At 44.6% G+C, this 27,764-nt stretch overlaps 1 protein-coding gene across 3 annotated transcripts in view; it reads left to right on the top strand.

Annotated features, from left to right (window-relative positions):
- Positions 1 to 27,764, top strand: part of PXYLP1 (2-phosphoxylose phosphatase 1) — an 84,884-nt gene that overhangs the window by 19,734 nt on the left and 37,386 nt on the right. The window contains exon 2 of one of the 3 annotated variants that reach the window (XM_083868402.1): positions 4,798 to 5,223. The exons of 1 other annotated variant lie outside the window; for it this stretch is intronic. The gene's annotated coding sequence lies outside the window, so the exon portion shown is untranslated. Of the gene's footprint in view, positions 1 to 4,797; positions 5,224 to 14,091; positions 14,161 to 27,764 lie in introns of those variants that run through there. One more of the 3 variants, XM_083868405.1, reaches the window with a different exon arrangement.

Here is a 27,764-nt window from a genome sequence, read left to right as displayed (position 1 = left end):
AACTGGACATAATCACATGTGACAAACAGGCTGCAGCTCCAACAGGAGTTTGTCCTGTAAGAACAATGTTTTGATGAGCAAAGGCAGAGGTATCCTAATTCTGACTCTGTATTTGGTGGGTTGAAGTGTGATCTTTCTTCAATTTCTCCTAACTTTGGGTTGGATTTTTTGTTGTTTGTTTAGGTTTTTTTTTTTTGGTTTTTTTTTGGGGGGGGGGCTGGGGGGGCAGGATGTGTGTGTTTGTACTGGTTTACACTAAACTGTGCAACTTTAGACCCAGTTTGCCAGACTGCAGCTCTAATCTTTATGCACCACTGCTGTCTGACACAGAGCAAAGTCTTTAGGGGATGAGATTAAACACACCGTGAATCTCCATTTCTGATGAAAGCTCCATGGGAACTCCACTGGGATCCCTGCTACTTGGCTGCAGTCAAAGTTGTACGAGCCCCTGTGCCATCCCTTTGTGCCTTAGGGAGACAGCAGGATCATGGATACAATGAGCGTGTTCTGCTTTCAGCTTTAGGGCATTCACTGCAAAGAATAGCAATGCTTTCCTCTTGTCCTCAAAGCCACTTGTTTACCCATCTCCTTTGTTCAGAACTGAAATATTTTGCTTTAAAACCAGAGGGGAAAACTGTCATTTTTTTTATTTAGTAGCTGTAGGAAAGTCACACAAAATCACTGTCTCTTTTAATCAGCTTATTTGTTTAAGCATGCAGGGTGGTAAATTAGCTTTCTCTTCTCCATGTGGTTTAATACTCACCCATCTATTGGCTGAGGACAAAACAGGCCATCACTCAGTTTTGCCTGCTGTGACAAATGCTGAGATTAATTAGATTTTAAAGGCTTGAATTATGAGATTCAGTATCATGAGGACCTAAAGTGCAGTGAAGCTTGTACTGACTGGACTACGAACTGCACGTTTGTTATAAGAGTGAGTAATTATGTACATTTGAGTGGGAAAACAATACACCCAAGACTGTTAGTGTAGACTTTTGGGAAATAGTGTCTTTTACCAATTCTAGTGCTTATTTAGCAATTTCAGTGAGGAAGCTGTTACTATACTGAAGACTGCTACAGTTAATTAACAGTTTATTCAGTGTAAAAGTTTGAAGGTGCCCTGGTTTCAGCTGGAACAGATTAAACCACATCAGAAGGTTTACTAAAAGTCTACAGTTCAATATTTTCACTGCTGCAGAGGGTTTCTAATCTGTCAGAGTAGAAAAATCCAAAAGAAAACATACTTACAATACACTGTAAGTAGGGGTCTCTAAACATTAGACAGTACCCCTCAATAAACACATATTATTTTATAGTCTGCTAAGAAACAAGCATTTGCTCCTGGTGTGTGCAAGATAGCAAATAAAAAACCCACATGCAAACAGTGCAGTCTCATTTTACTCAGAGAAGGTTTAACACATAAACCCAACACTTATACAGTGGTTTTACCTCTATATATACAAGCCGCCAGAAAAAGAGATACTAAAGTTTCATAGCACACCCTGTGCAGGTTTTAGTTGTCCTTTTACCCAACTGTGCATGGTCCCTCTAAAGGGCCATAAAGTCTTAAAAGGATTTACTGGAGTCACCTGGCATAGTTGGCGTGTCAAATTTTGATTGTTTTTTTTTTTGAGACACCTCAGGTCATCTCCATAATTCCCACCTGGCTTGGTTTTACTTCTCCTGCAGGGAGGTGGACTAAAAATTGAGAATAGAATATGAGAAGCAGCTTGCTTTATATCTGAGCCCATCTAAAGGATTTTTTAAAAAGTCTTTAAACATGTACCTAATATTAGCAGAATTCAGTAGAAACTCAAATACGTAATAAATGTAAGAATGCTTTCTTCATTCAGAACTTGCACTTGACTGTGGGCAAGGGGCTTGCATTGCTATCTTGCTTTTTAAAAGGGCTAATTCTCCTCCTCTTATTCATGCTGATGTAAACCTGAAATAACCCCACTGAGGTCACTAGGGAATGAGAGAGCTCTTTTTGTGAGTCTGAAATCAGCCCGCAAAATAAGCACAGCCAATATAGACTTCTTTAAAAACTCTCAGAATCTACTAAGATTGCCATTGCATGGGGAAAAAAAAAAAATCACTTAAATGTTGTTTCAAGTTCAAATTCAATTTTAGAACTTCAGTTTTTAAGGCAAAAAAATAGACAAATTTCAGTGGCTAATATTACTTTCAAGCTTCTGAAAAGAAATATCAAACTACTAGGAATGAGGAAGGGTATTCTCAAAATAGAAAACTCTCTTCACTTGAAGGCTGTCAGGAAAACAAGCCCCTGGTTTCCTGCAGCTGCAAAAGCAGCCAGAGCTCACTTGAATGACAGTCAGTGAGAGAGAGTTGCTGTATTTTCTCCCCATTTGGGCTGCAGTTTACAATGTATATAGATGTTTGGTCTTGGGATACACATCCAACCCCCAGTTTTCCCACACCACAGACATGGAGGGGAGGTTCCACACAGGGAGTTGTCTGTACACCTTTGTCTAAGTGTCAGACAGAGTATTCATGCCCTGCCTGTCTGGTTGGTAAGGCCCCTGGCATGTGTTCCTTACCATGCTATGTGTGAGGAGGTATTTTGGTGGATCCCTCAGGTCCAGATTCTTAGATAGGACCTGTGATCCCTCAGATGTGTTCCCTAATTCGGTTTTGAGGGGATACACAGCTTTTCTGGGTAGTAGTAGTAGTAAAATTCTCCCTGTCTGTCCAATAGCTGAAAATGAAGCTCTTCAATCTGCTGCAGCTGGGTTGCTCTTCACTTGAGATTGTGGGATTAATCCTTCCTGACATCTCCATGCATATGGATATGTTTGTTTTCAGACATGTACTTGAGCTAATGAGTGTTTGGGTCGTTGCTTGGCTAATTCTTTTCATTATGGGCAATCTGATGCTCACCCACAGGACTTGTGCTATTTAGCTGCTCTCTGCAGTGGCTGTGATCAAATGGCCTCTTTTTATCATCACACACTGCACAACATTATTTGCCTCTCTCACATTCCTGGCTCAATACCCCTCCCATCTTTGCTTGATCTTGTCCTGCCCTTGAAACATGCTAGTTAGCTGTATGCAAAAACTAACAAGACAAAGACATCTGTTTTTCTGAAAAGGAAGAAAACAAGTGAATCCTCAGAGTGACAATGACAAATGATTTACACTGACAGGCATTCTTCATTAACACTGAATGCTGATAGTCTGCATTCAGCAAGATAGAGGTGACCTCTAGGACCATCATTTGGCCTGATAATTTGTTCATTTAACCTAAAAACCCCCTCAAAAACGCTGTCTTTAATATACTAAAAATATAAAAATTAAATTTCCCCTCATGATATACACAATAAAGGGTAATCTCCAAGATGTGTTTTTAGCATTTATAATTTTACAGAGCATTCTAAAAGTTACAGTTTTTTTTCCAGCCATCATCAGACCCACTGAAATAAAGTTTGCTGCCATCACAATGCACATGCTGGACCTTAAGCTGTGGGAAAGTGTCGTTCTCCTGACCCAGCACCACATCCCAGCTCAGCATCTTGGCTCTTGCCTCTCTTGTTGGTGTTTGCCATGCTTCACATGTATCTGAACTGATAGTGGAAATCTTGTAAGACCTGATTGTTCAGAGCCAGGGAAGCTCTTTGTAGAATATTAAAAGAAGTGATTATTGCACCACGCAATTCACTGAGGAAGGTGCTTCTGTGAATGGCTGTGAACAAGAAATGTTACTCGTATGGAGAGGAAATAGTGCCGTGGCCTAAGGGTGCTAACAGACCCTAACAATGCTGCCCAGCCTCACTGGTTCCCCCACCCAAAGGCACCAGAAGATTTAAGAATTAACTGCCTAAGGGTATTGAGTAGAATGGAGGATTTTCTTTTCTTCACAGAATGTACTCAAAAGCAAAGATCTGTAAGAACAGGAGAAACCAAAAGGAATCAGACAGTGCTACAAGTGCAGTTTTTTAGATATTTTGGGAATACTGTCTGTTCCCTGCTTGTAACTGCTGTTCACAGCAAGTTCCTGCAGGCTGAATCAAGTATTAAAATATGGCTTTTTCACTTCCTTGTCTGAGAGCAAGTCCTCATCAGACTGGAGCTACTTTTAAGGTTACTGGATTTGTTCCTTTGACAAACATTAAATAGTGAGGAGAAAATTAATTCTTGAAATCCTCACCATATGTGGGTAAAAAACAGAGAAACCTGGCTTAGCCAGACTGACTGTTTTTCCTCTGACACACTGAGAAAATACTCCACGACTCGTTCATCTCTACGCACTTCCTTATTTGTTCCTACACACTGGGGTAGTGCCTTCTGTATGTCAATGCAGAAGAATTGAACTCTGAAAGTGAGGTGTATCCTGACATGAGTATCAAATGCAACTAGAAATAAATTATATTGTAGCGTCTGGCTTTATAACTGCCTAGTATGTTGCTATTCTTGCCTTGGAGCAATTACACATGTTCATGCTGGAAGTTCATCTGGTACAGCAGGATGTGCATGTACGTGTGTGTGTCTTCTGCTGATTCACAATATGTCAGTCAGGACATAATTATAAGCAGGAAGAATTAAAATTTTGGGAGAGTGGATCTTGCAGTGCTATTTATCTCTACTTAAATTAGGACATGGCTCCAGACTATATATGTGTCTTGCATTCTCAGCCAATGCATTTGTGCACAGAAATAGGATGCTAAGATACTCAGATACTTAAATTATTTGGTGTTATTCATATTTCAAGTAGCAATAACTTAATATTCTTATTTGAATGTCTTTTCTTCTACATCCACCCATGTTTTCTGTGTTCAGGTACACATTGTTTCCTGATGGAGCATCAGGTCTGGATGCCAAATGAGGCTGTACCTACTGGCTTTGATGCAAAGCAGTGTTAGTGCCTACAGCCTAAGGGGACTGACATTCCTGTTCCATATGACTTCTTTGCCTCTCTGGTGACAAAGAATAGTATGAAAAATATCTCTATGTCAACACCAGCTTCTCTGTGTGTGTGTCCATAAAGTATTCCAAGGCTTTTCCCAAGTTCACCTTTTGGACAGCGGTGTGGGACATACAAGTGCCCTTGATTTAAATTGAAGAACATTGATTTAAATGGAAGAACAGGGACTCAGGAGGAAACAGCCACCACTTTTCATGTCTTGCTGTTTTGATGTGCATCAGAGAATGGAGCAATAAGGAAGCTGGAAGTGATGTTGTCCTTGCTGAAGACTATTTTTCCAGGTAGGTTTCCCCAGTTTTACTTTTTAAGTTAGTGGTTTCCTTGAGAACTAAATGCAACAGGGAAATAATATCATGTGCTTAAAACTTTCCCAACTTTATGGACAACTTTTTAGTTTTGTACTGCCAGAATTCTTCCCCAGCAAGATACCTGGGAATTCCTCAGATGACAGGAAGCATTCAGACACTAAAGCCAGTTTTGCTGGCATCTCACCATCTGATCCTAACTCACCCAGCAACAGAAGGGCTAAGAGCTGTCACTTGGAATAACTTTACTGCCTACATCTCTGGCAAGTTGAGTCTGAATTTAACTAAAATCACAGCTTGCAGCAAGAATATTTATGAACTAGGAAACCCTCCTGTAAGCATATAAGGGCAATCTTTTTTATATATACATATATATATATATATTTGTGTGTGTATATATATGTATTTTCACACCCCCTCCCCTTCCTCCTATCTTCATGTTAGCAGCCAGCAATGTGGCCACTCTGGTTGCCTAGGAAGCTGATTGCTGCTCCTAAAGGATCTGTTTAAAATGCTGATCTGGATTCTAGTCAGGTATGTGAGACCCTGGGAATGGAGCTCTTGAAGTGATGGGTACTTTCCATTTTCCCCCTGTCCTCGGCTCCTCTGGACTGAGAGAAGGCAGCTGTGCTGCTTTGCCAGACAGAGCAGCTGGACTTGGTTACCCCTAGAACCAATTAAGTGCTGGAAGAATGGCTTGCCTTATTCCAGGGAGACAGAAGGAGCTGTTTGGGATCATAAATGACACTGGAGAGTAGCTGTGTATGGATGCAGTTATTTAAAGGGTTGTTTTTAAGGATTTTCTATGCACCTGCCGCCTTTTTGGGCATTTGTACTTTCATCTGCATTGTTTGAAATGCAAATAAAAGCAATGATACATATTCAGACAATCTGAGACCTGTATTTCAGAGGACTATGCTGAACCCTTTGTGGAGTTTCTTTTCAGAAGCTAATTCTAGTGGAAAATTACTAAATGGAGCTTTAAATAGGTGAAATAGTAAGCTGGCCAAATAGTGCACCTATCAGAGAGGCAAAGGGGGGTGCTCCCTCCGAGTTGGTTTCCGTCCCATAGCTTTATTATTTGGAGAGACAAAGCAGAGTTTCTAAGAGGAAAGTTCCTTAACATTTAATTTTGGCCTAAGGCTGTCCCAAAGTTGTCTGTCACATCTCATTATATGTGCTGTTCAAACCTAGATAGGCATTCAGAATAACACCTGGATAAAAGTCTATGAATACAATTACTGATTATCAATGCAACAGATATTCATTAAAAGATCTTAGATGGTAGCAAAACCTAGAGTTTGAGTCACTTGTTTATGCTCTTAAATAAGTGCAGGGTCTCATTTAAAACTGCTTTGAAGTGTGAGTTATGAACAAGAGCCCTTTGATCAGAACTGAAGTATGATGTGTTATAAAGTGTTATGCCAAAATAAAGAAGCCACCTAAACTTTTTCTCCCGAGACACTGACCAAAATGAGAGCTATGGTTCTCCTGCTGTGTCTCATGCTAGCAAGTCCATACTGGAGAAATTGGGCAATGAAGATTACTGCTGAACCTCTGCAGTGGGAAACGGCATTTGGTTTTCTGCTGGGGAGAAATGAGAAATGCACAATATAAGTGTTTTATTTGTGTACTTATAAAGCATTTATCTATTGCCTACATTCCTCCCCCAGTGTGGTCCCACATATTTCCTCTTTCAAAAGCTTCAACTTAAATTTGTGGTTAGCTTCAGCTTAAATTTGTGGTTATTGCTGCTTACAGCAATTTCTTCATAAAGAAATGACAATAAGCTCTTTTCTTCAAAATATGTCACTGTACACTTAGAAAAAGCACAGCTGAAGTGTGATGGGCAACATTGCTGTGTGGTGATTGCTGCCCCATGAGTGCTAAACTAACTTTGCAGGTAGCTGACTGTGGTGCTGTTGGGTGACTTCACTGGTCTTTGCCATTCTGCCATGCACTGGCAATGCTTTTGTGGCTCCTGCTGGGATAAAACACAGACCTGCTGGGATCAGAGGCCTGTATTTTAATCCAGTGGTTGATCTGCATCCAGCTTCATGGCAGTGGGATGTGGAAAAAATAAGGATGAGGAAGTAATAGGCCAGACTAACCGTCCAAGTTATATTTGCTCAGAGGTCCTAATTTATTTTTTAAATCCTTCAAATAAATCAGTGATTTTCCAAATGAAGGAGTGTTATATCCTCCAGGACACAGAGTCATGAGCAAACAGCACTCTTCTGTTCACTCTGAAAAATAAATGGGGTTATGATGTTATCCAGAAGAAAGGGCAATATTGGTATGTACAGCCAGAAAAGGCATTTTCTTCTGTATCTTTCTTCACCTAGAAACAATGTAGAATTTGTAATTATTATTTGGGATTTAATCAACCTGTGAAAGAGGAAAATAACAAGGTTTGTGGTAATATTCCTAGTGTGTGCTTTAATTACTGATTGCTTGATTACTGCTGAAACTGATGAGGCTGAGTGATGATATTATCAGGAAGTAAAGCCTGATAGCAAGAGATGAAAACATAACATTTAACATGATCATGATATTCTGCAAAATAGCATCTTTGACGGTTGGATTGAGTGACTCCCTGCAGAGATAATTTAAATGCTCTAAAGCCACATATGTAGAAATGCTGATGAATAAGATAATAGACAGCCTCAAAGGAAAACAGAAGCTTCTTTATGCAACAGAAGAGTTACAGAAACCTCTGTGAGTGGTTGTGGCACCATATCCAGATCAACAATTACAACATTATTAAAAGATTCCAAAAGATCCAGTGAGACTTGGAGTCTGGTAATTTAATGGGTAATGATATTTTCATCCTAGCAAGTTACAGGAATACAGTTCTTAAAAATATATGAGTCATCAAGGCACTCAAAGCCATAAAATCAGGGGTAACTTTGTCAGGGATTGGACAGATAATGCACCACACGACACCTGGAATGACACAGGAATATGCACAAAGCAGCTGGAAGAGGTGACATCAGACTTTGGGTATGTGGTGGTGAAAAGAGGCATAAATAACTGTTTTCAAAAGGGTTTCTTTCCAGACCTGGCAGTTTCTGTAATATACTTAAAAGCAGCAAGACTGAAACACAAAGCATCTCAGCCAGTAATTAGCAAAATGAAAATAGTGCTTGCTAAGAATGTCACCTTTTACTAGATGGAGAGAGAGGACTCTCTGAAGCATCCAGGCGTGTAGCTGAGAAATCCACCCCAAGTCAAACAATGAAACTGAAAAAATGCTTCAGATCACTGAAGCTCCTCTGTTCCTAAAAGAAGAAAAAACCCCCACCCACAGACTTAGATGGTCTGAAACTGTTAGTGAAAAAATAACCCTAGAAGTGAAACAAGCTCATGCAAATATTACTTCCTATAAAATACTCTCACACAATTCAAGGATACAATTGCTTAGAAGTGCTCACAACCTTTCTTTATGCACAAAAATGGCTGTAAACTCATCTATCAAGCAGTAGATGGGAACTAGCTGGTATTTTGGGTAAAATCTTTGAGCTTACTCCCTGATTCTCATTTCTTGCAGAAGTATTAGCTATTAGAAATACGAAAATGAATAAGAAATAGAAAAATTAATTATTTTATGCTATGAAATCTAATTGATTGTGTACTATGTGTGTTAGAATTTGTCTGCAGGACAGTTATGAACTAACCCCTTGCTTCTCCCAAGGATCTCCAATTCAAAGCTGGTAAACAGAAAGACGTGGAGCTATGACTCAGTGACTAGAAATAAATGAGAGAGAGAAAAAACCCCACCTAACTGTTGGAATATACATAATTCCCAAAACAACAACTACAACAACAACAACAACATTATGACCATGAGCTTGAAAATCTAAGCAAACAATTAGTTTAGAACTGTCCTCCTGTCTTGGTTTGAAAGGCAAGTGTCTGCCAAGGAAGGTGGGCACCACCTCTGGAATAGAAAATATGACTCCCTTCCCCCCAAATCGTTATAATTTTGAAATTAAGGGGCTTTCAGGCAAAGATATGGGAAAAGAAATAACAGTTCTTTACTAGTGTGTGCATGTGTGACAAGGCAAACAAGCAACAACAAGCAAGAACAGACACCCCAATGAACATTCTCTTCCCGCTCTTAAAGCGCTGTCCCCGTGGGTGCAGTTCCGGGCACAGCCACCAGGGGCGCTGATGGCTCCCGGCCAGGCAGGCACTGCCATGACTCCCCCGCGGCTGCAGGGGGCGCTGTGGGGCGGGCTCGGGGCCGCTCGGACAATGGCGGCCAGCAGAGAGGGAGGAAGGGACAAGGGGTTTCCTCTATGGACCTGCAGTGGCGGCTGCTCCCAGGGCCCCTCCGGATAGCAAAGGGGCTGCAGCAGGGACCTCAGAGCAGTGAGCTGGGAAAGCAGGGATGAGCAAAGTTCTGCAGTGGTAGATGAGATATATCAGAAACTCCTCAGCTGTAGTTGGAACTGCAGGGCTGGACAGGGGGTGTGTTGGAGTCCAGGGCATCCCTCTGGGTACCCTGGAAAGTCACAGACCTTAGTAGAGAGGCCTGGGACCCAAGAAAGAGGGTCTGCGGTCTGGCCAGGGTGGTTTGCCTGGCACAGAGCCCAGGAAGACACAGTCTTTGATTTTGGTCCATGTGAAAAACTTCTAACACAGAGAAGAATTGCAAGTCACAAATGTGTAACAGACAGTAGTGTAGTTATCACCAGATAGAAAGTTTTGTAGTTTTGGGATTTTTAGAATGTGGATGCAAGGAGACAAGATGGTGGAATTAGAGTGGAACCCTGAGTCCTTCTCCTTCTCCTTTGGCATCCATCTTCTGCAGGGTAGTTTGATACAATTGGGTCAAAGTAGAAATGACCCTTCATGCATGGGTGTTAGGCATTGGCACAGAATTGTAAATAATAGACATGTAGTTATCTGTATAAAGGCACAGTGACCTCCCATCATGGGGGAGTCACATCGTGTCCAAGCTGCTGTGAACATCATGGCAGGACACAAAGGACTTGTAAGACAAGAATTAATAAATAATGCGAGAAACCAAGAAAACCAAGTCCTTGAGACTCCACATCATTCTCATGCCAAGCACAGACTCAGACCTGAAACCTTCAGAGGTGGAAGAGGGAAAAACACTCCCTCACACCCACATGAACCACCAGCCTGGAATCTCGGGTTAGAGAAAGAACCATAAACCCGAGGGGATGCAGAGCTATGATGCAGCAGAAACTCAGATCAGTGGCAAAACTCAGCAGAGCTGGGTAGTGGGGCTCTTCCACAGCAGCTGCTGCACACAACCGGGGAAACACGTCCTCTGGGAGGGGTTTGGAGTCCCTGTGGGTTCCCCTGAGGCACCCAAACAGATGGAAAGGGTCCTTTTTTGCTGAGGTAGGCTGTTAAGGTCCAGTGCAATGAGCAGGGCTCCACTCATGGTAGAAGAAAGCAGAAGACAGAACCCCACAGAGGTGCTGAATTCTTCCCACAATGGCTGCAGCCTCCTTCTCCAAATGCCCAGAGAGCAAGAGAGACAGGAGCTGCACACAACCCCATTTTCCCAGTCCTGTTCTCGTGGTATCTCTGCCCCTCAGAGAAAAAAATCTCAGATAAGAGTAGCCAGCTGCACCCTTCCTAGGGCAACTTCTTTTTTCTCTCTCTTAAGTATTGATAGTTATTGTTTCCTAGCAACCTATGGGACAAAATTCCGTGAGGAGAAAGAAACAAAAGGAAAGATCCTATCCCCCAACAGCTCCCGGTCTGGTGGGGCTGCATTTCACCATGACCCATCATCTCTAACTCAGGTTGTCAGCTTTCCTCTCGGGATTGAGGTCAGCCAGAGGAACAGTGCAGTGCTCTGACCATATGTAACAGTGGATTGTCTCGGCCATGGTTCGATGGTGGTAGTGAATGACCACACACTTCTAACATCCAGACATGCTCAGGGCTACTGTCTGGTTAATGCAACAAAACATTTGATAGTTTGTAGCTAATTTGTAGCTACTGAAAGGACAGAAGCACAAATCTTGGCACTATCAAATGTTACTTGCACTATCATTTGATGTATAATGGTATGTATAGCAGAAAGTAAATCCATTTGACCAGAGTATCAAGTGAGGTGATAAGGTGGGGCTGAGAGTGACTCAGACCCAAGGACAGGAGCTGCAGTTGCTCTGCTCTGTGACTATTCAGTTCATCTCTAATTTTGTCTTTAAAATCCACTTGTATGTGGTTTCTGCAGAGAATTTCTCAGGGTATTAACAACTTGGAGTACACAGTAAATTGTTTTATAAATGTCATAATGACTATCTCTAAGGAAGTTGATTTCTTTTGTGTGTATAAGCAGGCACATTTTATTTTCCAAAGCAAAAGCATCCTTTGAAGAAAATTAAACCCTTTTATTCCATGGAGAACAGATTGACAGTTTCTGAATCCTAAATCCTTTTTGAACTGCACTTTGTTTTGGAGGGATGTGGAAAGGCGACTGCCCTGGCAAACATTTGCCATCATGGCAAATCACTGTTTCCATAGAGAAATAATTGTTCTGTAAAGTATGTCTTCTGCTTTCTGGCTAGGGGAAGGCCAGATTTCTTTGTGCTATGGTTGGACATTTTGCTATCCTGAGATGCTCTAAAGTGATCTGGTGAACTGCACTCAGAACTCACTGACCATGTCTAGGGGCCCATAGTTTGTCTTCTACTCCTTTACCAGCCATTCTTTTTCAGATGGTTGACACTGGTTTTATACAAAATAAGAAAATTGTTGTGATCAATTAGCTCTAATCTGATGTGATGCTGGTAGCAGGGAAGAACAGCTGCGCCTGCATTTGATGTGCAGCAGTCGTTTGCAGGCTGCTGAGCAGCTCTGGGGATGGCTTTTGGAGAGCAGCAGTGGGTAAAGGCTCCATTCTTCTGATCTGCAGCTGAACAACCCCTTCCCACACTGCTCTGCAGTCTGTTGGTTAAAACTAGATTAATTCCTACTTCTTATCCCAAACAGAAAAGTTGGAGAACCTCAGCACATTTCCAGGTGAAATCATATCAGTTATGCAAAAGCACAAGTTTAGCCAGGAAACCATGCCCAGTTTTTTTCCGGGGTATGTTGACTCTTTGTATGTGCAACATTAAAGAATGAAAGTTTGGCTCCACGCTGCTGTTTGCAGGGCTGTGATCACCGGTCACCGTGACCCAAGAGCAGGGGACACAGAGATAAGTGTGTCTGCTGCTCTGGCAGAGCCGTGTGACAGCACAGTTGGAAGCTGGCAGAAGTATCCAGGGCTGCACGGGGAACCACAGGAGTAGGAGAACCACAGACATCCTTTGAGGTGCCTCCTTACTGCAACAAAGGACACTGCTGCCAAATGTTTAGTGACAGTGCATTGCTTTTGTACAGAAAATCACTGTGTGATAAGCCAGAGCCACAAAGGAGACAGACGAGTCCTGCAACTTTACTCGAAGAAAGGGAGAGAGTCCTCTGGGGCATTTCCCCGTGCATTTGCTCTCTCGAGGTTTCGGATGGCGCAGCCTCCTTTTATCCTGAACTCCCGGCTGCACGTTGCCCTCTTCCTCTGCCCATCAGCTGAGCTGCTGGGAAGGTACAGCCTTCCACATATTCCCCCCTTGAACTCGTCATTTTACCGCAAAGCTCAGAAGCTCATCCGTGTGCAGACCCTTGTCTGTTTCAGGGGCTAAGCTGTCTGGGCCCAGTAAGGAACCCGCTTTTTGAAGCTGGCAGAGACATTAAGACCCATTTCAAAGACGTTTACACTCATACCTTCACCCCTCAAATTGTTTGTAAAGACATTAGCACACATCTTTCCTATCACTTCTGATCACCCAGCGTTCACATAGGCTCTGCATTCTCATGCCAGAGTAGGTGTGTAAAGGGAATTAGGGCATTCCCCAGATCTGCAGGATTGATTTTAGACTCTGGTTTAGGGACACATGAAAAATGGGTGTATTTGAAAGGTGGTCAGCTAGCAGGATTGAACAAGCACTCCTGCTTGCGGAGCAGAATTGGCTCCTGTGAGGGGAGGCTGGTTAGCTGGAAACTGCTTTGTTTGGAGCAAATCCTGGGGAGTACTGTGCACGTTATGGAATGAATTCACTTTTATCAGCTGCACGAGAGAATGTACTTGTTATATCTCTGTACTGAAGCTTGTGGAATTTCTTCCCAAGGACCGTGACAGCTTCCAGCCGTACCCCGGTGAGTCAAATACCAGCAGGACGTGCCGGCGGAGTCAGCGGCAGTGCCCCCCTGGCCCAGCTGGGGACACGGCCGTGCCGGGCGGCTGACAGCCATCCCCTCCGGCGCTGCCAGCTGAAACCAGCGGGGAGCTGAAAAAAGGGGCTGCGGCGTGGGGAGCTCGGGCTGGGTGCCCGCTGCTGTCCCCGGAGCCTCTCGCTGCTCTCCGCAGCGAAATAAGGCGGCCGCGAAATAAGGCGGCTTCAGGGGGCTGACACTTCCCGGCTCCTCGGCGGGCGGGCACGTTTGCGGGGGGCGGCAGCGGGTGCCCCGTCCCATATCGGCGGTGGGACCGTCCCGTCCCCGTCCGCGTCCCGTCCCGTCCAGTCCCGTCCCGTCCTGTCCCCGTCCAGTCCCGTCCCGTCCCGTCCCGTCCCGTCCCGTCCCGTCCCCGTCCAGTCCCGTCCCGTCCCGTCCCGTCCCGTCCCGTCCCGTCCCCGTCCCGTCCTGTCCCGTGCCCGCGGTGCGAGGCCGCCCGGGCGGTGGCAGTGGCGGCGGCGGCCGGCAGGGGGCGCGGGCGGGCGGCGTGTCCGGGGGGCGGCGCTGGGGCGGGCCGGGCGCTCGGCGGGCGCGGAGCCGCGGCCGTGGCGTGGCGGCTCCGGCGGCTCCAGCTCCGGCCCCGGGAGGACACAGCGGCTCCGGCTCCGGCTGCGGGCCCGGGAGGAGGCGCCGAGCGCGGCCAGGCAGGTGAGGGGCGGCTGCGGGCGGGCCCGGCCCCCGGCGGGCAGGTGGGACCCCGCCCGGGGCGGTCCGGCGGGGAGCGCAGTCTCTGCTGTCCCGGCGCGCCTCTGTCTGCCCGCGGTGCTCCCTGCCCCGGTACGGACTCGGGGGAGCCGCCGGGCGGTCACTGCCGCCGAGCCCGGGGACAGCGGGGGCGCGGCCCGAGCCCGGCTCCGAGAGGGGTGGCGGGAGCCTGAGGGCTCGGGCCGGGCCGGCCTGGCGGGAGGGGATCGGCCGGCGGGGCTCGGGGCCGGTCAGCCCTGCGGGACCCGCTGAGGCGAGCCCTGTGTTACTGGAGTGTGCGACCCGGTGTGTGCGACCCGGTGTGTGCGACCCGGTGTGTGTGACCCGGTGTGTGTGACCCGGTGTGTGTGACCCGGTGTGTGTGACCCGGTGTGCGTGACCCAGTGCAGGGCGAGGGCTGGCTGGGTGAGTCCTCCGGCGAGTCCCCGGCCCGGAGCCCGGCTGGCGGGTGCCCGTCCCGGCTGTAGCGGGGCCGGAGCGGGGCTGAGCGGGGCCGGAGCGGGGCCGGAGCGGGGCTGAGCGGGGCTGAGCGGGGCCGGAGCGGGGCTGAGCGGGGCCGGAGCGGGGCTGAGCGGGGCTGAGCGGGGCCGGAGCGGGGCCGGAGCGGGGCTGAGCGGGGCTGAGCGGGGCCGGAGCGGGGCCGGAGCGGGGCCGGAGCGGGGCTGAGCGGGGCCGGAGCGGGGCTGAGCGGGGCCGGAGCGGGGCTGAGCGGGGCTGAGCGGGGCTGAGCGGGGCTGAGCGGGGCCGGAGCGGGGCCGGAGCGGGGCTGAGCGGGGCCGGAGCGGGGCTGAGCGGGGCTGAGCGGGGCCGGAGCGGGGCTGAGCGGGGCTGAGCGGGGCCGGAGCGGGGCTGAGCGGGGCTGAGCGGGGCCGGAGCGGGGCTGAGCGGGGCTGAGCGGGGCTGAGCGGGGCCGGAGCGGGGCTGAGCGGGGCTGAGCGGGGCCGGAGCGGGGCTGAGCGGGGCCGGAGCGGGGCTGAGCGGGGCTGAGCGGGGCCGGAGCGGGGCTGAGCGGGGCTGAGCGGGGCTGAGCGGGGCCGGAGCGGGGCTGAGCGGGGCCGGAGCGGGGCTGAGCGGGGCTGAGCGGGGCCGGAGCGGGGCCGGAGCGGGGCTGAGCGGGGCTGAGCGGGGCCGGAGCGGGGCGGAGCGGGGCCGGAGCGGGGCCGGAGCGGGGCTGAGCGGGGCCGGAGCGGGGCCGGAGCGGGGCCGGAGCGGGGCTGAGCGGGGCCGGAGCGGGGCTGAGCGGGGCTGAGCGGGGCTGAGCGGGGCTGAGCGGGGCTGAGCGGGGCTCCGAGTGCCGGGACTTGTCACCCATTGTCGGGGATACTCCGTGGCCGGAGTAGAGTGAACTTATGAATTCACCTGTTTCCTGATGCCTCCTGTCTTTAGCGTGTCCCGGAGCATCTTGTTCATCGCACATACTTAACCTAGATATATTTAGGGTCTTGAACAGACTTCTTAGTGTATTTCTGTGCTGTAGGTTACTGGAAAATAACCCTGAGCGTTTTGACAGGCATGGACCTCTCATTGGGAGTATGTTCTGAGATGGACATTGTCTTGGCCTTCGTGCAGAGTGTGGACCTTAAAAAACAAAAGAAAACTCTGTGAAAGTGTGTTTTAAAATGCTGGGAACTAAGGGCTAAACAATGCATTTGTAAACACTGTAACCTGAATTTCTGGACTGATCACTTTACATAAAGTCTTTGACAGTGGCAATGACAGGGTGAGAAAAGCATGTGTAATAACTTTACAAGCCTTTTATTTCGTCTGGCATCATAGTCTCAGATCAGCATCTGAGCACGGATCTTAAATTTTCTCTTCTACAAATTTTACAAAGATATTTTTATGTGGTGAAAAAAACAGTACTGAATAAGTGGCTCTATCTTTGACTAACTGCAAAAGCTGTCACATATAATAAGTTATTGTGCCGGTATTATAATAGTAATGGGATATTAAACCAGCACATTTTGGCAGTAAGTAGCTGTAATACTTATGCCCTGTTTTGAAGTCTCTAGAAGGAGGATTAGCTCAGATAGAATTTGTAGTGGGAGGATGTGAGTGAGATGAAAAGCAAAAGCTGCTTAATTTTAATCTTCTCAAAAAGGTAACTACAAGTAGTGCACATGGCTAAAACACATATGCTCCTCTCTCTAATGGCTTTTAATTGTAGTATCTTGAATATGTTATGTAAACTCAGTAGTGCTGAAATACTACTGAGTATGAGATTTTATGAGATTCAATCCATACTGAACAAGCTGCCTGTTCTGGGGCAAAGGCATTGAGGGGTAGCAGGGAGGGTCTGACAACAACAGACTGTGAAGTGGCTTTGGTGTAACTGAGGCTGTGTCTGTACCTGTGTAAAGGTGTGCCCTGGGTTAGGCTGCAGGCATTTACTTAAATTGTTTTGTTTTCATGATTGGGGACTTAATTTTCTCTAAGAGCTTTCTTTTGTCTTCTGAGCTTTTTTTTTTTTTTTTTTTTTTTTTTTTTTTTTTTTTTTTTTTTTTTTTTGTCTAGTTTTAGATGTGGACATCTTGGAGTGAAGAAACAGAAAAAGCAATCCTCCATGGTGTGCAAAATCACTGTCTCCCATGCAGTGTGCTTCCTCCAGGGGTTTTACAAGGGAGTGTTTATGTTTACACACTTGCCATAACCTCCTTAGGCAAATGAAACCTGAAGTGTCCTGTGAGGTTTCTTACTTGTGTCCTTTTTTTTATTTTCACAATCTCATAGGAGACTTTGAAACTAGACTTTAATTGAATTTTTTGGACGCTTTTTCTGATGAAGTTGCAAATATTAAAAAGAAAAAAAATCTTTTACATATAAAGGCTTTGTATTTTAAGTGTGTCTGCACGTTATGGCCCCAAAAAATGCATGGTGGATTCATGTGGTTCTAAGTCTGGCTTTTATCTGGCTTTATGGGCACTTCTAGTTGCATATTCTCATCATCTCACCACAGTTTTGTCTTCTGGCCAACAATAGCATGTTGGCAATTAATGAGGTGGAAAAACCACTGTGAGATATGTGTTGCTCACAAGCATACATCACATGAGCATAGGAATTAAATGTTAAGCCACCCACTAACATATGCTTTATGATTTAGGTTTATGGTTTATGATGGGTGCTACAGAGGAGGTGGTGGTACTTTAATTGTTCCAGAGGGTGAAGGTGCTCTCTCAAGGAGCTTGGGAGTGTGCACAAAATACACACAATTGCTTTGGCTGTTAAGAAGATCTTAACAGTCACCAGTGGTGACACCCCCCTCAGGGATCTGTGCTGGGACCAGCTCTGTTCAATATTTTCATTGATGACATGGATGAGGGTATTGAATCTTTCATTGGTAAATTTGCGGATGACACAAAGCTGGGAGCATGTGTCGACCACTTGGAAGATAGGAGGGCTCTGCAGAGAGACCTGGAATGGTTGGATCGATGGGCAGAGTCCAACAAAATGAAGTTTAATGAATCCAAGTGTCGAGTCCTGCATTTTGGCCACAATAACCCCCTGCAGTGCTCTAGGCTGGGGACGGCGTGGCTGAACAGTGCCCAGGCAGAAAGGGACCTGGGGACAATGGTGACAGCAGCTGGACAGGAGCCAGCAGTGTGCCCTGGTGGCCAAGAGGGCCAATGGCATCCTGGTCTGGATCAGGAATGGTGTGGCCAGCAGGAGCAGGGAGCTCATTCTTCCCCTGGACTCAGCACTGGTGAGGCCACACCCTGAGTGCTGTGTCCAGTTCTGGCCCCTCAGTTCAGGAAGGACGTTGAGATGCTTGAACGTGTCCAGAGAAGGGCAACAAAGCTGGTGAAGGGATTGGAAAACAAGCCATACGAAGAATGACTGAGGGAGCTGGGGTTGTTTAGCCTGGAGAAAAGGAGACTCAGAAGTGACCTTATCACTCTCTACAACTTCCTGAAGGGTAGCTGTAGACAGCTGGGGGTTGGTCTCTTCCTCCAGGCAGGAACTGACAGAACGAGAGGACACAGTTTCAAGCCGCGTCAAGGGAAATATAGGTTGGATATTAGGAGGAAGTTTTTCACAGAAAGAGTGATTAAATATTGGAATAGCCTGCCAGGGGAGGTGGTGGAGTCACCATCCCTGGATGTGTTTAAAAGGAAACTGGATGTGGCACTTGATACATGACCTAGTGAGGTGTTAAGGCTGGGTTGGACTCAGTGATCTTGAAGGTCTCTTCCAACCTACACATTCTGTGATTCTGTGATTTGGTGAAGGAGCTATGAGCAGATTAAAGAAGATGGAGTTTGTTACAGGGAATACAGGAAAGTTTTGGGAGTTAGTGGCAGATAGTTACCAATAATATGCAGGAAAAGATACTGTGGCAGTGCAGCTCTGCTGACAGGCTCTGGAGCAGCACACACGCAGATTTTGACAGACAGCAGCTTCAAGGATGAGAAAAGAGCTGCTTATAAAGAACCTCAGTGCTCCAAATGTTGGACAAAGAGTGTAGTTTGGGTCAAGACTGCCCCAGCAGTGCATCACATTCAGGAAGTGTTTGAACATAGCCTTTAATCTTTCCCCTCTGGGAGGGAGGCAGTGAGTGATGCATTGATTCACATTCAGAGGGGTATATTTAAAAAACTCTGGCTTGAGTGGTAAATTATATACATTTATTTTGTTTCTTAAAAAAGAGAACTTAAATTTTGCAGCAAAAAAGGGAAGAAATGTCAAATGCTTGGGAGGAGACTTTAATGTAGATTTCATGCAAGAGTTTTACTTGCATGGGTTTGAGTGTCATGGTAATTTTAATGGCCTTGTATGAAAATATTGCAATACTGATAAAATATCGCGCTTCAAAATGCATATTTTCTTATTTTCTTGGAAATACTTTTGAAAATGCTTTCTGTAAAAAGGAGTGGAAATACAAGCCAGTGTATGGCATAAATTACACAGACACAGGATTGGAAACAGTTGGTCATAAAGCTATGTAAAGGATGATGACGACTGAAGGTTTCTGTAGCAGTTTTCCAGGATGATACTGGGAATGCTGCACAGACTGTGACATGCTTCATATTCTGTTAAAATCAGGCTGCACTTTGGTGACTCCTGAAGTGAGTCCCCTGAAGCAAGCATGTAGCTTTGCGCACTGTTTAGGGCAGAAGAATTTGGGAAATTTTATTGTCTAAAATTTGTAGGGGGGGGATGGATGAGTGTTGACTTATGTCAATGTAGGAGCATGTGAGGTTTGCCCATATGGCTTGTTTTGTGCCATTGGATTTAGCTTGGGATTCAAAATTCATGTTCTTGTTTGTCTTGAAAGTATTAGATGTTCACTGATTACAGCTGGGTGAGGCATTTTCTTGTTCAGTGAAGAAATATAAGAGTGGGATGGTGTACTGTGACAAATGGCATTTATGATTCTTTTTAAAAAAACAGATAATGCCTGAATCATCAATGTAATGGTTCATCCTAAGCAGCAAGAAGGAGCATTTTCTTCTTTTGCATTGTGCAAGCTGATAATAGAAACATTTGCCAGGAGAGCTGCAAAGGTAGATGGTAAATGTGTGATTAGGCACTAAGTGGTTCTGATGACAGGCAGAGGATTCAGAGCATGATTGACAGGCTATTTCAAATTGATTAGAGAAGTAAACTGGATTTTGAAAAGCTAGACAGCTGGCATATTTCTTAAAAGTAACTGATTTTTGGAAGCTGAAATAATTAGGCTTATTTGTTTGTGCCACATGGTAAACGCTCTCAGAACGGCTGTCTGGAAATACTAATCGGTGGCTGTTTTTCAGCTGGTCCATTCGTAGTTTCTATAGCCACCTAAAACTTTAGGATGAACCAAGAATGAAGTCAGTTTCCCCCCAGAATTGCCACATTCATGGTTTCCCTTGTAAAAATAAAAAAACCCCAGACACAGCTTTGTGTCAGTGTCTGCAATAATAAATGTCACAGTTGTGTAGGGGAAGATGCTGAACTGTGACTTCCTGATGCTGGCAATGGCTGACTGGGGACCCTGCAGACAGCCTGCCACCCTCTGTAGTTAATCATTGTTTAAAAGGACAAGGTAATGCTGGCACTGGTTCTTGCACTTTGCTGTGTGTTTCTCGTGCTTTATTCACCTTCCCTGTGTCTGTGGCTGTGATGTTGGTTTGTTGATTGCTCCTGAGGCTGAACACAGCCTTGTGTTTCTCTCTCTGAAGACCTTTGGGTACCTTCCTGAGGAGCTTCTGTGAGCTGATAAAATGTAAAACCAGCTAAGCAACTAAAGCAACAAAACTGTAGCCAAAGGGCCTTTCCAAGGAAACGCTGGGAATGTTTAATGCCAGCGCTGTTTACCTAAACCTATTTTTATTTTTCCTTTTGAAGGAATAACTCTGCTGCCTGCACATGTGTGTTCAGCTGTCTCTATCTGTAATATGATGTGTTCCTAGTGGTTAGCTTGTGCTGCTGCCATGAGGATCCAGGGAAAAGCCAGGCATGCCCTTTTGCCAGCAGCATGGCAGTTCTCCCAGTGTGTTGCCTGTGCTATTCCCCATTCAGCTCTCCAGCAGCCAGGCAAGTTGGCAGCTGTGCAAAGTTGTGGGGAGGAAAGGGCAGCAGAAAATGCTGACTGTGTGCTAATGCATCTGTGTAATCACCATTCTGGGGTTGGATTGCAGGAAGATGACAAAACTGCTGAATGAAGTATGTTTAAACTTTTTTTTTTTCCCCCTCCTCCAATAGGAGCTGCAATGGGTAATAGTAGACTGTGTGGAACAAGTTTTCCATTTGGAACAGAAGTGTGTATCTGCCCTGTAATTTTGAATCCTTGGGATTTTATGGAAGTGGTTGAATATGGAAGTTTTGGGTGACCTGACATATAATAATAGGATGGAGCAGATCTCATGCAGGACTGTAGGCAGAAGAAAATTCCTTTGGAATGAGGGTCAAAATGTAGCTTAAACACAAGGACAGGGTAGATTAGAAATGTGATGGGTAATGAAATCAGTGTCATTCCTTCCATCCCTCTTGCACAAACACTTACCAGGTTGTTGCACTGCTGTTTGCTGTTTTTCACATCTATAAGTAAGCTAATTTAGTAAAATGGTGTTTTACTATGTGGAAAGCTCTCAGTAGTGGCCAAATCACCAGATGTAAAATGGTGCATTTTGGGGTGAGCTACAGCTGTGAGAGAATGGCTGAGGCACTGGGTTCAAATTCTGGCAGTTTTCCAGAGGGTGAGGGGTGAAGGACCAGGTGAAGATGGGATATAAGACAGGATGGTGAATGGGCTGAAGAGATGAAGTCTCCCCAAATCCTTTCAGTTTGGATACTGTGAGCAAATCAACCTGTGTGAGCCCCTGAGGAGTGTGGGTGTGTAACTTCCACCAGGAGAATATGTTTGTGTGAGGTAGGGTATAAACCGACCCAGTATAAGGTCGTTTGGAATTAAAAGAAGTAAAGATTTGGGAACTCAGATCACATTCTCAAATCCAAATCTAACCTGAGTGGAAGAGCTGACAAGCAGTGATAAATACTGTCCTTAATATTAACATCATCTTGAACATTACATGGGATAAATTTGACTCAGTGTGGGAAAATAAGCATTTTTCTGTGTTTATGAACTTTCTTCACTGATCTGTTTATTCAACTTGTCTTCCCTGGTTGATCACAACTAAGTCTGCATCCCTGCAATGTTTACTTTCAAAGTCAGTGCCAGAAGAAGGTATTTGCCTCAAGACACAACCCCTGACACTGGGGCAGAGGGAGGCAGATTCCTGCTCAGAGGAAACACATGCACAGGGGAGTGTTATAGTAGGAGATGGAGTTGTTCAATCGATTAAAGCTGTGAAAAGTAAAACCTGAACTTAAACCCCAAAAATCATTTAACAATTCAGGCATGCTAACTGCATTGCCTTTGTGTGCTTTGTGGAGCTGTGATTGTTATCTGATCAGCCACTGGCTTGATCTCAGGGTGATTAGGATCTATGCTTATAGTTATGAGCATATGGTATATGGTTTTAAAATTGCAAGTTTAAAATAATTACATTCTGGTGCTGTTTTTAAAGAATTATTTAATTATCTCTATGTTCTAGGCTGGTTTTGCTGCCAGTTAATATTCAGTTCTGGCCTGGAGCCATCAAAATCATAAGGTTTCCTTCAAGTTTCGTAATACTGTTAAAGAGGAGTTGCTCAGTTTCCTTTAAGGAAGTAAAAGAACTTCCTTTGTTTTTACTTTCTCTGTATGACTTATTATTGCATAGGAAAAGGAGTAGGAATATGGGGACATTCCTGAAGCGGATAACAGGGAGTTGGGCTTGTGACAGTTTTTTCCTGAATATTAAAATTTGGTTCAAGCAGAGCCTCCAAAGTGATGTCCTGGACTGAGGGGTTGGTATTGACTTCAAGTTTTTAAAGACTTCTGCACAGTAGTGTAGGACATTAATCTTTTTCAACCAAGAGAGGTAATCAAAGCTGGTTCAAAACACTTATTGAAAAGTTTGTCTGAACTGAAGAATCTCTTGAACTAAGGGTTTTTGTGGACCCAAGAAACCAAATTTAAGGTCATCTACTCCTGGAAATATTTCATGATCTCATACATTTGCTGTTCAAGTGAGTAAACCACATGAGACCTATAAAATCATAGTTGGAAAACCAAAGGCCAAAGCATGGACAATTTCAACAATTCATAAAAGGAATATGAAAATAAGAGAAGTAGTTTTAAGCTAGCAAAGGAACTACAGTGGTCTTTTCAATACTTAAGATCTGTGTATTCCATGAAGTCTAACTTTAAAAAGGGGAATGTCTTGTGATCCATTGTTATTTGAACTCTATTGAAAGCTTTGTAATTTGACAGATTTCATTATAGATTGGATTTTATTGGTAGGTTGTAACACAGCAGTGAAGCTTCTCTGTGGTTTGAGGGAAGCAGTCCATGCTGTATCGTGTTCTGTCCAAAATGTGGCTTCACATTCACACCCACATCCTTCTTCAGGGGCTGTGCTGCACCCTGAGCCTTAGAGCAGCATTGATGTGCCAAACAGACACCTCTGCTAAGGAGTTCAGAGGTTCCTGTGGGTGCCTGTGGAGCTTTCCCTGTGTGTTTTCCATGATGTGGAGCAGAGCTCACAGAGGTTCCTGCCTGGGCTCTGAGCCCCCAGAGTGATGTGGTACAGAGCATCAGGGACTTAAAATACAAATCTGGAGGGAGACAGTGTGTGAGCTGGCAAGAGGGAGTTTTGCTGCTGACCACTGTTTTGTCCTCTGGTCTAAACAGATGTCTAAATCTGTCAGAAAGTAGAACACAAAGGGGTCTGCAGACAGCTTGGAATAAACATTCCATAATTGTTTCTATGTGCAGCCCTGCTTTTTGTTTACTGTCAGAGCTAATTTAGACTTTTGTGAAGTTCCTCCAGGCAGGGGCACGTCATCCCTGTGTCCTGGCTGATGGGAACACTGGATATTCTGTGTAAATAGACCAGTGGAGCTGGTAGGAGCAAAAATGCCTTTGCTGTCAGGGTGCTGCCAGAGCCTGGGCATGAAGGCAGCAGGCTGTCTCCAAGCTGAGTCTCTAAAGGGAAAGTGTTCTGGGAGAAAAGGAGACCACATTTATAGTAGTTTTATTTCTTTATTTTTAATGAAAGGATGTGTAGGACATGGAAGCATTATTTGAATTGCAACTCTTGAGAACGTCGCTTGCAAATACTGATAATTTTAGGAATAGTAGAGAGCATGGAGAAGGAAAAGGGCATTCTAGGGTGATGACTTCATCCCCAAAGAATCAGATATTTATAGTACCTTATATTTTGAAACTGGTTTTCTTCATCCCTAAGTTAGTTCATGTATTTACTTATATTTTTCTTATTAATAGTTCTAGAAACATTGATTATGTAGAAACGGCAGTATTTAGTCCATTTAGTGATTTCATGACAGAAATTACTGTGCTTGGTCTTAAAAAAACCCCCTGTTTTGGTTTTCAGGTGTTTACAAGGGTATTTACAACTAGCAGTTAAGGTATTTATTCCAAAAGTACTTGTTTGAGTTTTCAGAAGCATTTGGTTTTAGAAGTGTTTCTTTGCAAGGTGATTATTGGTCAGAGTACAGGGAGGTAAGCTGACACACCTAAATGGTTTGTGTGTAAGGGTGAAAAAAATCAATTAAAATCCAACACCTAATGGTCTTTTCATTCTTTTTTAACAGTTCCCATGAATTTTTTTTAAACTGAGTTATGTTTGTTCAAGATAATGCAGGCATCATTTAATCAGAAAATTATGTAAGTGTAAGGAAATTCCAGATGCTGAGAGATTTCTGGCTGCAGAATAAATCAACTTCCAATGCTGTGAAACTCATAAAGAATAGTTGTAGTGTTCTAATGTTAAGTGCATTAACTGTAACATTAATGCACAAAACTCGCACATAGGTGTCTCTGTGTTTATTGCCCAGTCTCAGGATATTCATAGGCTGGTAAGTTCTAAGTTCAGTAAAACAAATACATTCCAAAGGACTTAGACTGGCAAAATCAGATGCAAACCTAAACTATGCAAACACTTGTTCTGCTGACATCTGTTAGCATCTGGTATCTGAAAGAAGGCAGCTCCTAATGGTGACTGAGCAGGACTGAGTTGAAGAGAAGGAAACAGCTGAAGGTGGCTTTTCCAGCATTTCCTGTGTAAAACTTTACGAGAGTCCTGCTCAAACTTGAAAGCTGCTTAGGAGAAAGAGGTGTTTAAAATGTTCACCAGTTCATCTGCTTGTGCACCTTGAGGTTTAAAAGCTCAGATTTTGGAGTCAAGGGAACCTTGTATTTTGAGAGCAGTGGATTATCTTTGAGGTGTGTCAGCCTGGCTGATGTGCTCAGCACTCAGCAGTGTCCTGAATTATCAAATTCAGGGGTAAATCTGCTGCACTGGGAAAGTGAGTGCTGGACAGAGGGGCAGAATTGTTAAAGTAAGATCTGTTTGAGCCCTTGGCTGGTATGATGTGGGAGTTTATGCTGCTCTCTTGAAAGGCTGGGCAGTGCTGCTGGGCCACTGCAGTAGCTTCTGCCCTTTGCAGGACCCCTGTGCCAGTGTGAGGATTTTAGAACTGCCCAGGTAAGGAAGGAACTTGCAAACAGAAAACAACAATTTGGATGTGGACATTTTAGTGTGCTAAAATGTATTAAACTTCATCATCTTGGCAGGTTATTTTTTTTTAAAATCAGGTACTTGTTGGTAAAATGTTAGGTAGTTAAAAAATAAAAGTATCTTATGAGTAACTATTAGTTTTTACATGTTAACATGTAGCCATGTTCTATCGGACAGGCTCTGTTACTGAAACTTGCTGTTTCCGTACCTTACTTGTGGAGTGGTGCATGTTGCTTTTTTTATCATGACTTTCTTTATCTTCTCTTAGGTGTTGGGGTTTTTTTTCATATGTGTGACTTTTTGTTTGTTTCTGTTTCATGACGCTGCTGACCTATTTGTACTTCCAGTTGAGTTTTGCATGTCCTGTGGCTACTGACTTCGAGCTTAAAACTTATGGGATGGGGGGGCTAACATGAATAACACTCCTGAGCAAGTTTTGTTTAATATTTTCAATGATGAGCTGGTTTTACTCTTTTTAGAAATGCATTTATTTGCACCAAGTGTTGTGACCTGTTTTTCTTAAATGCTATTAAAAAAAAAAAGTATGTTTCTTGGTTTTTTTTTTCCAATGGGAAAATGGAGAATGGTGCTGAACAGTATCACAGATGCTGTGTTACTTTGTGATGCTGTGCAAAATGCACCCTCAGTGTTGCAGGGATCATATGTCCAATTTAAATTGCTGCTGCTTCAGTGGCTGCAGGGGTTTTGTGAGTGTTTCCTCACCGTGACAATTACAAGCATCACTAACTAAGCAGGTCATGCTGACCAGGGAATTGGTTCTGCTGTGTGTTCCCATTTCCACTCAGTTCTGGTTCCTGCCATGGATCTTTATAGCCCTGGTCGATTTGATCATGACTAGAAAATCCCACCCACTATTTTGCATTCCTGCAGGAAAAAAGATAAATTGCTCGAAGTGCCAAAGAAAAGGTTTGGCTTGTGCCATTTGCTGACACAACTGTTTTCTGTAGTTGCTAATTCAAGAGGATGAACTCACTGTCTGAGGTTGTCTGGGGGCTGGACTTGTGGGTAGATGAAAAATGTGCCTGGTAGGCTGCTGCCCAATGGCTGGGGAGTGATTGGTGGAGCATCACGAGTTAAAGTGAAAGTCAAAGCAGAACTTTTTGTTATAATTGTAGCAGGAACTGTCACCTTCATTTCAGATGCCTTCAAAACAGGCTTTGTCAAAAAATAAGCCTGCAGATGTAGATGAAAAGCAAAAGATGTATCAGAAAGAAATGATAGTTAGAATCTCATCTGCAGTGTAGAGATATCAGACTAATATTTCTGTTAGTCTGTGTTATTCTGTGACCTTTTCTAAAGCTATCTATGAATGTTACTCCAAATCAACCTTTTGTTGTGGGTGGGCTTTTTGTTCTCCCTCCTGTACTTTACAACCTTTCAGAAAAATATACTTTTCTCTGTCTTTGGCAGATAGTTATGTACAGACTGAGCACTACCTTCCTTTTGGGGCAAAGTCTCCATTTGTCGTTGCTGGATTGTTCATTGTGACCACTTTTGCTCACTTGCATTTCAGTAGACAATGTCATTTTGATGCTGCACATCAGATAAATACAGTAATTTTATTGAGGCAGACTTTGAGGAGAACTATTGATTATTTATGGAGACATGCTGTTTTAATCAAGTAAATTCATTTAAGCTGTCATGGTGAGTCAGTATAACTCTGTGCATACTCTTCATGCTGGAGAGTAGGTTTGTGTTAGAGAGGGATGCTGGTGATTTAAAGGATGTAACAGCACCAGTCAATTGGCACAGGGTTTGGCAGTGCTGCTTTAGTGTCACATCTCATCTCACAAGTGCTTTGAAACATGTAAAGTTATTTTCAGGGCCTGACTTAAACAAAAGAAGTTTAGCCAGTCTAGAAATGCTGCCGGGGGAGGTTCTGTGTGATGGTTCTGGGTGGCAGTGCCCCTCCAGTGCTGAACACAATGTAGGTAAGTGCTGCCAGCTGCTCTGCTCCAGCCAGGCTGGCGGCCTCTCTCCCAGCATTTCTAGGTAGTTACTCATTTTTCCTGACTCCCTGGCCTGGCCTTCAACCATAAAGCTGTTTTCCCCTTTGTGTGAGCCTGCAATAACACCTTACACCAGCACTTGTGTGAGATTAGGTAAGTACCGAGGGTGCTCTGAGTGCTGTGAGTCATTCTGGCATGTTTTGATGAGTTGAGATTTTGGATTGTGTTTAAAAAGAAAAGCTGCATTCTGTGGATAGGTATGCTCCAAAAGGTGACTGAGAAGTAGCCTTTTACTTGCCTGCATTTTGATGTAGGATGCTTTATTAATGACTATCCATGTGAATTTCTAAACTGCTTAAGTGTGTCGCATTTAAAATTAGTGTGACTGAAATGTTTGGAGTTGTATAGGTCATCTTTATCAAGTACTGCACTTATAGAAACAGAATTGTGGGATTGTTTAGGTTGAAAAAGGTCGTCCAGCCGTTCCCACCACCAAACCTTGTCCCTGAGCACC

Source organism: Zosterops lateralis (assembly GCF_965231275.1).
Source record: "Zosterops lateralis genome assembly, chromosome: 10".
NCBI lineage: Eukaryota > Metazoa > Chordata > Aves > Passeriformes > Zosteropidae > Zosterops > Zosterops lateralis.
This window is presented reverse-complemented; position numbering and strand designations above follow the sequence as displayed.